Raw genomic sequence first — 15,412 nt, 5'->3', positions numbered from 1 at the left:
TATGCTCAACTAGTGTATTGTCAGCTTCCTGGTCTGCAGGCATGAGAGATTTCCACTGAGGTATATGTCGCCCTTCAAATAATTTTTCAAAGGAATCTATCCTTTTGCATTGAACAGTTCTCATGCTCAACAGTGCCAGGGGCAGACAGTACACCCAATTTCTCTGTGTTTCTACTATTAACTTCCTTAGCTTACTGTTTAAAATCTCATTATGCCTCTCTACTAGTCCTGCAGATTGTGGGTGATACGCACAATGATTTTTTAAAGAAATACCAAAATGTTTACTTAACTGTTGTATGGTCTGGTTTATGAAGTGTGTGCCGTTGTCACTGTAGATCCTTTCCAGAATGCTGAATCTAGGGATGATTTCTTTAACAAGTAGTTTTGCCAAAGATGCAGCATCTAGATTTTAAGTTGGAAAGGTTTCCACCCATCTGGAAAACATATCTACAATGACAAGACAATACTTCTTATTTTTACATTTATTCAACTCTATGAAATCCATACAGATAGTATGAAACGGATACGGTGGTGTAGGAAAACTACCTTGCTTGGGCTTTAACGCCCCTTGTGCATGATGTTTATTAGAAACATGTTACATCGAGCAGAATTTTTTAGAGTAATTTAAGAATCCATATGTCGTGAACACTTGGTTCACCTGCTGTACCATCCCCCCTGTTGAGACATGGCACTGCCCATGGCTCAACAAAGCTGCATATCTAAATAAATTAGATGGCAATATCAGTTTCCCTTTTCGAGAATTGCTCCTCGTTTCACCCATCTTTGTTTTTCAGCTTGTGTAGTAAGTGTGCTTTGCAGCTGTATCAGCTCTCGCATTACCTTTTGAAATCCTGTCCTGTTGCTTGGTATGAGCTGTGCATTTACAAATAGCTACTTTCTGAGGTAAATTAATAGATTCTAAAAGATCTAAAATAAACTGTGCATGATTAATTGGTTTACCAGTAGATGCTATCATTCCTCGATTTTTCCATTGTTGCGCAAAGGCATGTACAGTAGAAAAAGCGTACTGGCTGTCAGTAAAAATGTTCACACATTTACCCTTTGCTAACGTACATGCCCGTGTCAAGGCAATCAATTCTGCTGCCTGTGCAGATAAATTGTGTGGTAAAGATTTTACTTCTATGTCAGTATCAGAAACTACTGCATATCCTACTAGGTTCTGTCCTGCAGGACCCCTTTTGCATGAGCCATACAAGTAGTATGTCACCTCGGCATCATCCAAGGGGACATCCGTAAGATCTTTTCTTTTTTTTTTTTTCAAATATTCTTTATTTCAATTTTATATGTCACAATCACTAATAACAAACATCAGCAGGTATGAAATAACAGAGATCACATGAGCATTGTAATATTTAGAGCAAAACAAACAGTAAGCAGGAAGACTGACTATTCAAACTGCTACCATAAACAAAGTATATACAAAGTGCCAATGCTTTCAATTGATCAATCATAACAACATGCAGCCCTCTACAGAAATTATACAATAAGGAGAACTCTACTAACACATCCATCATCCATTTAAGTTCCAAAACATACGGGTACTGGTAGAAAACTCTGTTCAAATTTCAGCAAGGAGTAAGAAAATAGAATCCCAGAGACTGATTTTCCAGTCTTTTACGTGGGCTAGCGGTAATCATTTCCGTAAGATCTTTTCTAGGCAGTCTCTTTTGCTCAATCACCTGCAGGCAGCTGTGTGGTGTGCCATCTGCAGGGGTTTGGAGCCAGGTAGAAGGGTTCAAAGTCATACATCGTTCAATTGTCATATGAGGTTGGCTCAACAATATAGTCATACAGGAAAGATGCCTAGCAGGGCAAAGATATGCTACCTTCTCTTGCAGTAAAATAATCTTGACTGCATGAGGCACTGTCAATGTGAGAGGGTGGAACAAAACTACTGAGGCCAAAGCCTGTACTGCCATTGCAGCTGCAACTACTGCTTGTACACAGTGAGGTAAAGACCGTGCCACTGGGTCCAGTTGTGATGAATAAGCAATAGGGCATTGCTTATCCCCATGCTGTTGTGTTAACACTGATGTCATATAACCTTGCTTACAATCTACAGTTTGGAAAACGTTTATGATAGTTTGGTAATCCCAAAACTAATGAGGATGCTATTAACTGTTTCAGTTTGCAGAAAGCAAATTCTGCTTCTGGTGTCCATTGTAACAAATCCTGTGCTGCCATAGGCTTCTTATAAATCAGGTTAGTCAGCGGTGCAGATTCCAAGGCATTGTTTGGAATCCAGCTCCGACAAAAATTAGTCGTACCCAGAAAGGACATCATTTCCTTCTTGGTAGTGGGTTTTGGTGCTTGCAAAATCGCTACTTTTCTGTCCTCATCTAATGTCATACCCTCCATGGATATTACATATTCTAGGTATTTAACTTGTTTTTTCCAAAGCTGCAGTTAATTTTTGTTTACTTTGTCCTTCAGTGGCTAAAAATTGTAATAGTGCTATGATATCTTCTTTACAATCTTGCTGGGTGGGGGCTGCTAGCAGGATATCATCAACATAAAGCAAAATATGACTACCTCTTGGTGGGGTAAATTCCGCCATGTTGCTTGCCATTTCTTGTGAGAATATTGTTGGACTTTCACAATACCCCTGTGGTAGTCGCGTGTATGTATACCCTTTCCCCTGAAATGTGAATGCAAACCAATACTGGCTGTCAGGGTGTATCGGTATCGAAAAGAACGCATTGCTGATATCTACCACAAAAAAATATTTCTGTTGAGGTTTTAAATCATTCAACAGGGTGTGTGGGTCTGGCACCGTGGGTGCCCATGGTATTACTGCATCATTTACAGCTTGTAAATCCTGGACCTTACGCCATTCTCCATTCGCTTTCTTAACAGGAAATAAGGGTGTGTTACATAGTGAATAAGGAGATTCCACCAGCACCCCTTCCTTAAGTAAAGCTGCTATAATAGGTTTGATTCCTACCTCTGCAGCTTTCCTTAAGGGATACTGTTTTTTTTGTGGTCTAAATGCTGACTTTGGCATAATAGTAACTGGTCCCGCTGTACGAATAAGTCCTACATCTGATTTTCCTGTTGACCAGATAGTTTCTGGTATATTCTGTAAGGCATTCTCTTCCTCATTCAATAGGAGTGCTAATCAGCTGTCCTTGCTAGACTGCAAGTGTAGAGCTGGGTGGGTCTGAGTTATCCAATTCAACTTCTGCATTTGTATTCCCTGTTCTGACGGTTCTAACTCTGTCTGTTTTTCCCATCTCGTGACTTTTTCTCCTAAGTCTATCTATTTTACATTTTTGTCCTTAGTTAAGCTAACATGTAGTAATCCATTAGATTTATAAAGTGCAAAGAACTCCTGGGGCAATGAACAGCTGGCTACACTGTTGCCTTCTGTGTCCCAGTATAGATTACGTAATATCAATCTGTTTGCACGATTTCTAAACAATTCTTGCTCATATTCCTTATCAGGTCCTGGTGTGTGTTACAATAATACAGAGTACAGTGCAACAGATGTTGCTTATCAATGTCAAGGGAGGGGAACTTGCTGATGGCTACGTTCATCAACTCTTCGGTCACTGCCCCTGGACCAGTCATAACCAAGTCCTGGCTGTACCAATAAAACATTTCACCCTCCAGTTGCACTGTGAAGGTATCAAGTTGTCACTGTGCTTCCATATCCTGCATAGTCGGAACTACTGCTATACCAAATAGCTGCATAAGGTCTCTGCCCAAGAGGTTTACTGGGCATTTTGCAGAAACAACAATTTTGCTTTTCTGGGTCAATCCTGAAACAGGATCAATTATTGCAGTATTATGGGAGAGTGGCTGCCAATACAGCTGTCCATTAGCTGCTTTCACTAATATGTAATCAGGTGACTCTGAGTTCTCTGGCAGTTTGGAGGGATGTATCAGGGTCCGTGATGCCCCTGAGTCACACAATAATCTGACTTCCCTCCCTTCTACCAGGAGTGTAACTTCTGGTTTTGTGTCTGCTAAACAGAGCTCTAAGCTCAATAAAGCTAAATACAATATTTCATTTTCTTCACTATCCATGACTTTCTGTACTTCCTCTATTTCTTCTGTCACATTCTCTACTCTCTCTGTCACATTCTCATTTGTCCCTTCTCTGCTATCCCCTTCTAGTGATTCCTGACTATCATATAGTCAGTCCTCACCCTCCTTGTCTTCCGTGGTTGCCTTCTTGTTTTTCTTGCAATCCCTTGCCAAGTGTCCCTTTTTACCGCATTTAAAGCATTAACCCCTTTCTTTCGCCCTTCAAAGTCCTCTGATCATTGATCAGATTGTTTGTTTCCCTGGGCATTTCTCTTGCCCCTTTTCCAGGACTGTACTACATAAACTTCTGCTCCATCTTCTACAGAAAATACTTGGTCTTTCTTTTTATTTTTGCTATTAAAATGCCTTTCAGCATGCCTAGCATATTCAAGTAATGACTGTAATCTGCTTGTTCGTACAAGCATGATCTACCATGTGCTTTGTAATAAAGCTGCTTATGGGTGCAATACTGCCTTTCAAAAATGCATTCTTTAACTGCTGCTCAAATGGGGAATCGTGTGTCTGATCTTCAGGAACCTGCATTCCACAGTGGTTATTAAAGCATTGTAACAGTCTGGCATAATATCTGTCAACAGTTTCACCTTCTTGCTGGATGCTTTGATTAATGCAAGTCCAGTTTGCCCTAGGCTTCCATTTCTCAGAGATTCGGTCTGTAAGACCTTTCACTCTGTTGTCTAGCTCTGCGCTGCTATGTGGGAGGGGCCTGAGCGCAGCGTCACTGAGATTCCAGTCACCACTAATCATGTGCCAATCTGGTCCCACAATTTGTCTGACTACTTTTTCTACCTCTTCTCTGTTTAAATTATAACTTAGCCTCATCCCTTGCAAATATTCTAAAAACTTTCTAAAATTAACTTTTGGTTGGGGAATTCCCTCTGTGGATTTCCGGATGTCTTCCGGAGTCCAGGGTCTATACACTAGAATAGTTGGGTCCTGACCTTCTTGTCCTGCCAGAGGATTAGGCACTTCTACAAGTGGGCACATTTCTTCTTCACTCACAGATCGTGAATTCCTACTCATTTCATACAACTTAATGTCCCCTTTTGTATTTCCTGCCTGTGTTTGAGGCCTGGTCTCGATGGGATCTCTAATAAACGGTTTTGCTTTTGTAGTGTCTCTCTTTACAGTGACAGCAGGATATTGCAGGGGTGGACTTACTTGTTCACTTGCTTCATATTCTGGTAAGGGAGGCGGAGGGGCCGATGCTATTACTAAGGTACTATCCTCCTTAATTAAAAACATTGCTTTTGAATTATTATTCTTTTGCTCCCTTCGGTTTACTTCCTCAATCCACCTGTGTGCCTGAGGAATTCCTAATTGATGTTGCTTTTTTACCCGACCTTTAGAATCAGTTTTAAGCTGTTTGACAAGTTTGACAAGTGAGGATTTTTCTAATTTACCATCAAATTCATACTTATTAACCCATTTTGAATAGTACTTAATATTATGTATTTATAATAGTACTTAATATAATGTATTTCGCGTCTTCGGTTAACGGCGGATTTTGGGATCTTTTTGTACAATTACTACCCATTTTGTTCTACCCTTTTAATTGTTATGTAACACCTTATTTTTAACTTGGTACCACAGATTTTGTTATAGTCTCTTCAGAATGACTGTCTACCTGCTCTGTTTTCTTGATCTATGACAAGACAGTAATCTTTTTGTCCCTGACTTATATAAACTAAGTCTTAACAAAATAATACAAATCTAGTCCCTGATCTAAAACAGAAAAAAAAGGCAGATTCACCTTACCTGAGCCTTCGTGATTGATCACCTGGTTCGAGCAAACCCGTCCTTCAGTTGCAGATCAGAAAGTGGCTGGCCTCTTTTGTACGACAATTCAGTCGGAGGGCTTTTCAAATAAGAAGAACCGATGTGGTTTCTTCCCCGTACGGTTTCAAGCCACCTGGCCTGTCTGATCTGAGGCGAAATGAGGGTTTCTGGTCCAAAGGACCAATCTGTAAAAGGAAAAAAATTCAAAGACCAATACACTTAAGGTTCAGTTAAGGCACTTTTAATGCTTGCTGCAAGGAGACAAAAACATGCAAATACAGGATTTTGCCTAACTACTAACAAGAAGCATGCTGCGCGGCCACGGTGGTGCAGTGGTTAGCATTGCTGCCTCACAGCAAGAGGTTCTCCAGTTCGATCCTCGGCTGGGGTGCCTTCTGTGCGGAGTCTGCACATCCTCCCTGTGGTCGCGTGGGTTTCCTCCAGGTGCTCTGGTTTCCTCCCACATCCCAAAGACATGCTGCAGGTGGATTGGACACTCTACATTGGCCCTAGGTGTGTGTGTGTACCTTCTGTGGAAGGTTGGGCAACGGGCTGGCAACTCGACACCGTAAAACTCCACTGCCAATCAATGTGCGGATAAGGTGATCCACTGTGGTGAACCCCTAACTGGGAAAAAGCCGAAAGAAGAAGAAGGCTAACAAGAAGCATGCTATTCTTATACTGTTTTACAAGACATGGCCTTCTATGGCTGACGTAATCAAACACAACTTTCAGTATTGTTCTACAGCAGATGTTACTCAGATTTTCTGCTGACATGACTAGATTTGTGAGAAATTTTTGAGAAAAAAAACCTGGCCTTGGTGGGCCCCCAGCCTGTTACAGGCTTCTATTGTATAGTGTTACATTTCAAGGTACTTTTCTAACTCAGATACAAGCAAATGCTGATTGCAGTTCATATTTTCAAGCAGGCTTTGTCCTAATTATCTATAGCTTCTACAGCTGTGTATTTTCTCACAGCACATGCGGAACTTCTTGTCTAAGTTTCATAACATTTATATAAGTAGTATTGTTCTATTCATTATTTTCTTAACGCAGCAGAAATAATCTGCTTCTCAGTAAATTTCCAAACATAAGCAAAGATTATAACTGACAGTACAAGGTCAGAAAGCATCTGAAGTTTGTACAGATTTATGCAGTATGAAATAGAATTAATGTTTTAACCCTTTTCAAGCTCTAAATGCACTAAGCATATTACTAATACACACATTAATACATATTTTTCTGACACAATCTTTTATTTCTAGGCACAGTTTTCGTATCATACTGACCTGTGCGGGCAATGTTTGTTAGCACTACCTGAATGTTGCCATACATATTACCAGATTCCACATTAGTATTATGCACATACGTCTCACTGTGTTACTGCACACACTCTGGTCACAGCTTCACAACATTGGGATGAAGATGGGACATACTTGGCTTATTACTCATAACATTTTGCGGAGTTGCTAGAGTGACAGGTTTGTTCTTATAGATGTCTGACAATCAGTTGTATTTCTTATTTGCTGCCTAACAAAGTCCAAGAAACAGGTATAGTATAGCTACACATACTGGTGAACCAACACAAGATTAAACCCAGTAACAAAAGGCAAAGCATGACCATCCATATAAAAAGGGTTTATTAAATCAAGATTTTGAGTTGAAACTCTTTCTTGAAAAAGAGTTTCAACTCGAAAGCTTGATGTAATAAACCCTGTTTTATTTGCTGCCTAAATGTCTGGGATAATCCCACTGATTTGACAGGGGGGACAGGGTGACAGGCAGCAGATATAGGCCAATTTACTGGACATTATGGACATATCTGTACAGTTGTGGGATATGATTCTGCATACAGCCTACTAACACTCCCAGAATTTGAACCATGGCAGTGTGTGCTAAAAATACAACAGTTCACGTCTCAGTTGAGTGTGCTATGTGGATTTTATTGGCTGTCTTTTCACTGTTTTCTCTCTAAGTCTCTCTCAGTTGTACAATATGACGTCTTGTGATTACAACAGTCGTATACAGACATTCCTACACACTTTATTTATGTAGCACAGTGTGGGTTACAGTGCTTAATACAACGGTACTATTAAGAGATTGCAACTCTACATTACCATATGATACCAGAGTAAACACATGCAGTCCAGCAATTAGACCTTTATTGTCAGGCTATTATGCTTTTATTTACATACAATATATATGAGACTTCACCTGCCATATTCTCTGGTGTATGCAGTACATGCCTTAAACAATACAGGTTTTATACAGGGAATTAACATACTACTACGTTGAGATTTATTTCCTATGACAGTACATGCAAGAGTATTACTAACCTCTTTCACATCGCAACTGCTGCAATCTACAGGCATGGGCTTCCTGGTTCACAGCCCACTTAACTGCCACTGTGAAAGACATAAGAGGAATATTTAGCCACACCTATCCATAAAATACATGAACTGGCAATTATTAAACAGGTAGTGGCCTGATACTTGCACACGGCTGGCACATCCCCCATCCTCCTAGCCTCCTCCTAGATTCACTGATCCAACAGATCCCACTTTCTCCACTTCAGGTCACCACAGTGATGCTTGACCTGCTCACCATTTCGGGCTATGCCAGTGGCACTGGTGAGAGCATGAGTGAGATGGTCCCAGGCTTCCTCTTTGCATTGGTAACCCTGGTACTGGCCCTGCAGCAATCTCTGGTCATGTTCTTTCACAATGAGTCCTGCCATGAATCTGGACTCCTGGATGCCCCAGCGCTGTGCATGAAAGCGCCCACCCTCTCCCATACCAGCCATCATAGTGCCTTCAGGAGGAAGACGCAACCAGTTATGAAATGTATTCCCACCTACTGGGTTTAAATAGGGCCAATTTCTGTCAGTTTGCTGTGATTGGACAGTTTTGAAAATAATAAACCATGGGGAAACATGCTTACCTGAAGTTGGCATTGCTTAAAGGGGTATACCAATGGGCAAAATGAGTTAGCTGGCCTACACATTGCTTATGCCTAGTAAGCTGGGCTGTACAATGCTTAGTGTTGCTTAATTTTTAATTTGCATACTATTTGCTTTTTGGCATTGATTTATTATTCGTTATATGTTATATATGTGTTTGGTATCCATGATTCGTCTGTATGTACACTGTATGGGGTCCTTGTGTTTATTAGGGGATTTCAACACTTTATTACAATGACACCTCACATCTGGGCTTAATGCAGTACTCCAGTTCACATATTTATATTATGTAGTAGGTTATACAACATAAAACTGTATATCGATTCCTTTCACATGTTCAGTTTGATTTTGCTATAGTGAGGATATGTCTGGTGATACCTCAATCTTATGTACTGCTGTAATGGCTTAGTGGTTAACTACTGTGACTATAGTGTACAGGATCCTGGTTCAAGATCTGCAAAGGCTGTTTATTTTGTTTCTGACTAGAACAGCGGCTGTTGCAAACAGAGTGATTAAGGCACTTTTAAGCAATTGTAAGTGGGTTTGTGCAACGGTAAGCAGTGCTAACCTCCGGTTAAATATGGTTACAGAGAGTTAGCTTTAATATTGCTTAACCTGTGTGTGCATTGCTTACCCCCACACAAACAGACTTAAACCCACTTACCACTGCGTAAATATGCTTCCTCTTGCTTAATAGTGCTTACTCCCGCTTTCCATCACACTAATTTAGACAGTAATGCAAAATGTTTTTTTTGGAAGGTGGTGGATTTGAAAACTATGGATTTATTATTCATTACCCATTGTACTGTCGATTTGTATCCCTGATTCATGTGTACATATACTGTATGGGGCACCTGTGATTATCTGTGGATTTTATAACATTATGACAATGACACCTCACATCTGCATTTAATACAGTACTCCATTTCACAACTTTATGTTAGTTAGTAGGTTATGCAACAAAAAATATTGTTCATAAAGTGATTTGACATGGAAAATGGAATGTAATGGTGTGGGACTCAAACCGGGAATGACTGCTCACAAGGCAAATGCTCTGCCCACTACACTATTGCAGTACTGCTTCATTTGCATATATCTTGATTGTTATCCTAGTGTGTGATTTAAGCTGCAATAAACATAGTTAAGCAATGGGCAAACCCGCACACCTACAGTTAAATTTTATCTGTCTGATTAAAAAAAGAAGCTTGTTTATATTTTATATATTAACTATTGCTCTTATAAACTTGGGGGGGTGTTGCTGGGGGTATGCGAACACCTATGAGCGGTCTCACTCATTCTTATTCCTAAACTGCCGTTCTAGATTGCAGGAGCATGTATATTCTGTGAGCTCTGCTCTCAGACACACACACTGCACTCGTGCATGCTCCATGTCCGTTTAGGAGCTCAAGCAGCATGCATTCATTAATATGCCTGTCACGCTGCCATTTTGCTCCTAAATGTTTGCTTCCGTGCAGGACTAAGATAGTCCTGTACAGAAATATAGTGAATCCGGGGGGGGGGTGTAGTCTTCTCAATTCTGATGATACATTATGCAAATAACCTTTTCCATTGTTTTTCCACAAAAATAAAGTAAAGTTATGGGTTTTTATGACTGCATCTGTCTGGTTCCCCTATCCCTTAAATATGGGTTGAACAAGTGCATGTCTCCAATCTTAAGTTATGGGTCTTGCAACTCTGGGTTTGTCCTGTTACTCTTTCCTTAAATATGCGTTGAGCCAGAGCATGTCTTCAGTCTTAAGTTATGGGTGTCTGTGATGATGGGTCTGTCCTGTTCCCCTGTCCCTTAATATGGGTTGAACAAATGAATGTCTCCAATTTTAAGTTATAGGACTCTGTGACTCTGGGTTTGTCCTGTTCCCTGTCCCTTCAACATGCATTGAACAAGTGCATGTCTCCAATCTTACTTTATGGGTGTCTGCGACTTCGGGTTTCTCCTATTTCTCTCTCCCTTAAACATGGGTTGAACAAGTGCACGTCTCCAATCTTAAGTTATGAGTCTCTGTGACTCTTGGTTTGTGCTGTTCCTCTGTCCCTTAAATATGGGTTGCACACGTGCACATCTCCAATCTTGGGGAATCTCCTCATACTTTAATGACCTAGTGAATAACAAATACAGTGATACTGTCATTCCTGCCAAAGTGTTCTCAGGTTATTGTTTCTAATTCTACTTCATCCCTGTACTTTGTGTCCAATGTGCGTATTTATTTTTCAATGTAATTTAATTTAAGTTCAGCATCAAAGTTAACGGGATATTATTAGCAAAATTTCTCACCACCTTTGTGCAACCAAAGCTGTTCTGAATAACATTTTGTAAATGTATTTAACGTATTTATTTGTTGTGTTGGAGAATATATTTTTTACATTGTACACAGTTTGTTAATTTGTAGGTTTTCAGTCCTGCCACATTGTGTGTGTGTGTGTGTGTGTGTGTGTGTACATATATATATATATATATATATATATATATATATATATATATATATATATATATATATATATATATATATATTTATATATATAGATGGATATACTGTAGATGTATATAATTTTCTATTATAGGTTCATAGGATCATAGGTTGATACTTGGCTGTTGGCCCAGAGGCATTTATAAGTCTAGCTAAGAATTTCACCCATGTTCTCTCTAAGTCAACACCTGTTTCCCCTGTCCAGCAGGGAAACAGTTGGGATCCCAGGGATATATTTTCTGTTTCCCATCTAGTCATCCAGGTTCCTTTTAAAGAGGGCTAGAGAGGTACTCTGCTTAACATTGAGTGGAAGTCTATTCCACAGAAGGGGGGGGTGTCTTTGGGAAAAAATCTATCCCGCCAACAAGTTCTATTAATGTTACAGACCAGATTAAGGCCTTGCTTTTGAGTTACATGAGTGGAGTTTGTCTTATGGGTATGCAGGAACTCCGTCAAGGCTGGGTCTGAAATGGTCTTGTATGCCAGACACAGGTCACCTCTAAGCAGTCTGTATGAGACTGAGTAGAGGGACAGGGGTTTTAGCCTATCTGTATAGGATAGGTATTTGAGACCATGGATTTTCCTGGTCAGGAACCTCTGTTGTTTCTCAAACTGCTGCATGTGCTTGTCAAGGTACATGCCAGACAATGATAATGGGTCTGATAAGGGAGGAGTACAGGGATGTTTTGACCAACTTGTTCCTGGATGAAACACCCTTATTTATGAGGTGAGCCATATAGAAAGTGTACAACAGATGCAATGCAATGGTCAAAAGTCAGGTTGCTAGCAACCTGTGTTCCTAAGTCCTTCACAACTGATTGCATGCTTAATACATTGTTATTAATCTGATAATTAGTAGGGATGATTCTGCAAAGAGGATAATGATGCATTTCTTGGCATTCAGTTTGAGGCCATACTTCTGGCAGCAGTCATTAGTTTGGGTAAGGCCCTCTTGGAGGATGTTCACATCACTAGGGGAATTTAAGACAGCACCCAGCTTACTTTCATCTGCAAACCAGGTCAGCCGCAGACCACTGGTTTTGGCTTGCACCTCAGAAAAGTATATCCCAATCAGAAGAGGCCCCAAGACCGATCCTTGGGTTACACCGCTCGTTAGCGGTCTACTAGAGGTGGCTTTCCCTACTTTGACTGAGTGGGTTCTATCAGTGAGCCAGTTAGCTACCCATCTGGTAACATACCGGTTGATGCCTGGCTGGGAGAGTTTATCTATTATGCCCAAGTGAGGAATAGTGTTAAAGGCTTTGGCGAGGTCAACGTAGGTGCTGTGCACCGTCTTCCCCTCATCCATGTCTTTGGTGACTGTTTCAAAGAAGTTGACCAAGTTTAACAGGCATGATCTACCTTTGACAAAATAAAACTGTGTGGGGTCAAGATTTTGGAAGTTGCCAATGTCCTTGTTTATAAGATCCATCATGATGCGTTCCATGGCCTTGCAGATCAGGCTAGTTAGGCTGATGGCCCTATAATTGCCTGGGTCAGTGGAATCTCCACCTTTGTGTAGAGGGATGACAGTTGCTATCCTCCATTCAGCTGGGATGAAGCTGATGCTCAGGCTTTGGTTGAATAGGGTGTGTAATGGAGCTGAGAACTCATGCCTGAGTTCATGCAGGATGCAGCCAGGGATGTTATTAGGTCCCATGGAGACCATTCTTTTTTCCTTTGAGAGGGCAGATGCTGGGGATGTCCTGGTTTACTGATGGGGGACAGGGGGGTGAAGTTTTCACTGAACCTGCCTGCCAGCATGTTGACTATATCTGTGGAGTTTGTGTATTATGTGCAATATGTATATGCTCAGAACACATTATTGATTACATTTAGAGGTAGTTACACAAATGAGGGTGTGGATAACAGAGTAGGACAGTACACTAATGTGATGCAGGCTAGTCAGCACCCAGATGTACTAAAAGTATAATTCCACATTGTAGGATAACAGCAGAACTGTTTGTATTGTTGAGAAAGTGAAATGACAGAAAACTATGTATACAGTGTATGAATGTTGTACTACCTTGCATAATATTATTGTACTCCATAATAAGTCACTATGGCTACATTACCTTTTAATGTTTAACTGACCCTCAGCATTATGTCAGACATTTGCATAGACCTAAAATGTGACATCAACACACTGACCATACCTTGTGTGTACTGTTGCGGACATTTGACAAGGAGATGGCAGTCCTATCCTTGGACTGAGACAACATGTCCTTGTTTTCATTTGATGCATTCAAGTTTGGGGTATAGCACTGTAGGGCTTATCATCAGTGCATAGCAATGAGAGCAATCAGCAGAGGTGACATACTGAGTGGGAACGCTGTTCTGTCACTGGCATGAGATATGCAGTCACAGCAATGAGAGCAGTCAGCAGAGGTGACATACTGAGTGGGAACACTGTTCTCTTTCTGGCATGAGATCTACAGTCTAGCTGTCTAGACAATACACTTTGTGTCAGTAGACTATTTCTCATTCAGGTCTGGGGTGTGTTTGTATGGTTTGGGTGATCCAGAAGTGTACTGGCTAGCCTTATGTAAATGTTGTTGCTCAACCATGTCCTGCTAAGTCTTCCAAGATGACAGTACTGCATCTGTATAAGTTTTTTGGTTTTGTTACTTCTCTGTACTAAACACGGTGTTATGTAATGCTATCATGTAACCGATGTACAGACATGATTAATAGGTCTGTGAACTGCAATCTGCATTATTAGATATTTATCATATGTGAAATTTTTAGACATTCAAAAATGACTAGGATTTCAAGTCTGTCAGTAACACACGAAGAGGATGTTATTTTCAAACCGCATGAATACAAATGTAGATTGTGTTACATACATGCATGCATGCATACATACATAGAAAAGTAGCTATTTGTCAAAATATAGGGTTATAGATGGCATGAAATTTTTGGTTGCAGCACTTACTTTTTACTGCCTTAGTAAAAGTACCCCTGTAATTACCTACTATAATATACTAGGAATGGTACTGAAAAGTATATGGTGAAATGTATAGATTGCATTTGCTTCAGCTTTCAAATGCTAATCAGTGTAAACCAACCAACATTCAGGAAAGATGTGAAAGTTGAAAACGTTTTACCACAATGAATGATGGAAAGTAGTGAGAAAAGAAATCAAGCAGGATGGAATCACTATTAGACTAATAGTTATGGTGTGATTTCTGAAGGACAACATACAGCATCAGCTAATGAGAAAATAGTTTTAGAGCAGTGATTAGATTCAGTTCCAAAGCTGCATGACATTTTTAGAGAAAAGATGCAAAATATTTTATTATTTTAGGATATTTGGACATTTGTTAGTCAACATGTTTCTTTGCAAGGCACAACTGTCCAAAGCAATGATGTGCTGTAAAATGAGGGAAATATGTAAGACTATAAAAGTGCACCTATATCATCACACACACACACACACACACACACACACACACACACACACACACACACACACACACACACACACACAAGCAACACTAACAGCACACTGTATGAAAAATAATTGATAGTGGAGGGAAAAACATTTGTAGCAACAAGCACGAAAAATACTATTGCCTAGGCTTGAATACTTATTTGCAAAAGCAAGTACATAGTAAAGTAGCTATCACTTCATTGCTAAAGAGGCTCCAGGTCTGTGTGTGACAAGAAGATAGCATCTCTAGCTGAGTAAAATCCAGTCATTCAGCTAATCTAATTGCTCATGAGTGGGGGAAGGAAAATACAAAAGGACAAACTGCAGCTGCAAGTTCTAAGCATTTCCTCTACAAACCCCCACTGAGAGTTTGTGTAATCTGACCTGCAGTATGCTAAAAAGGCTATCTGAAAACCTTGCCTCTAGCTGAACATGTGACTTACAGAGTACTAAAATGTAAACAAACTACTCTAGCAAAAAATCTGAGCCAGTGCCCCTTTAAGCAGCAGGATTTGAATGAGCTATATAATGCTTAACTGCCAATGACTAGAATGTTCATAAGTGATTAGAAATGTTTACAACTACAGTTATTTCAATGGTGTCTGTGATGTAAAATGTTTACAACTAAAGTGATTTCATTTTGTATGTTTTTCATTTATATAAATGTAAGATTGCCTTTGTCCAAAA

Source organism: Protopterus annectens, chromosome 1.part1, assembly GCF_019279795.1.
Source record: "Protopterus annectens isolate FY-2018-M chromosome 1.part1, PAN1.0, whole genome shotgun sequence".
Lineage (NCBI taxonomy): Eukaryota > Metazoa > Chordata > Ceratodontiformes > Protopteridae > Protopterus > Protopterus annectens.
The sequence above is the reverse complement of the archived record's forward strand: the minus strand, read 5'-3'. Positions refer to the sequence as shown.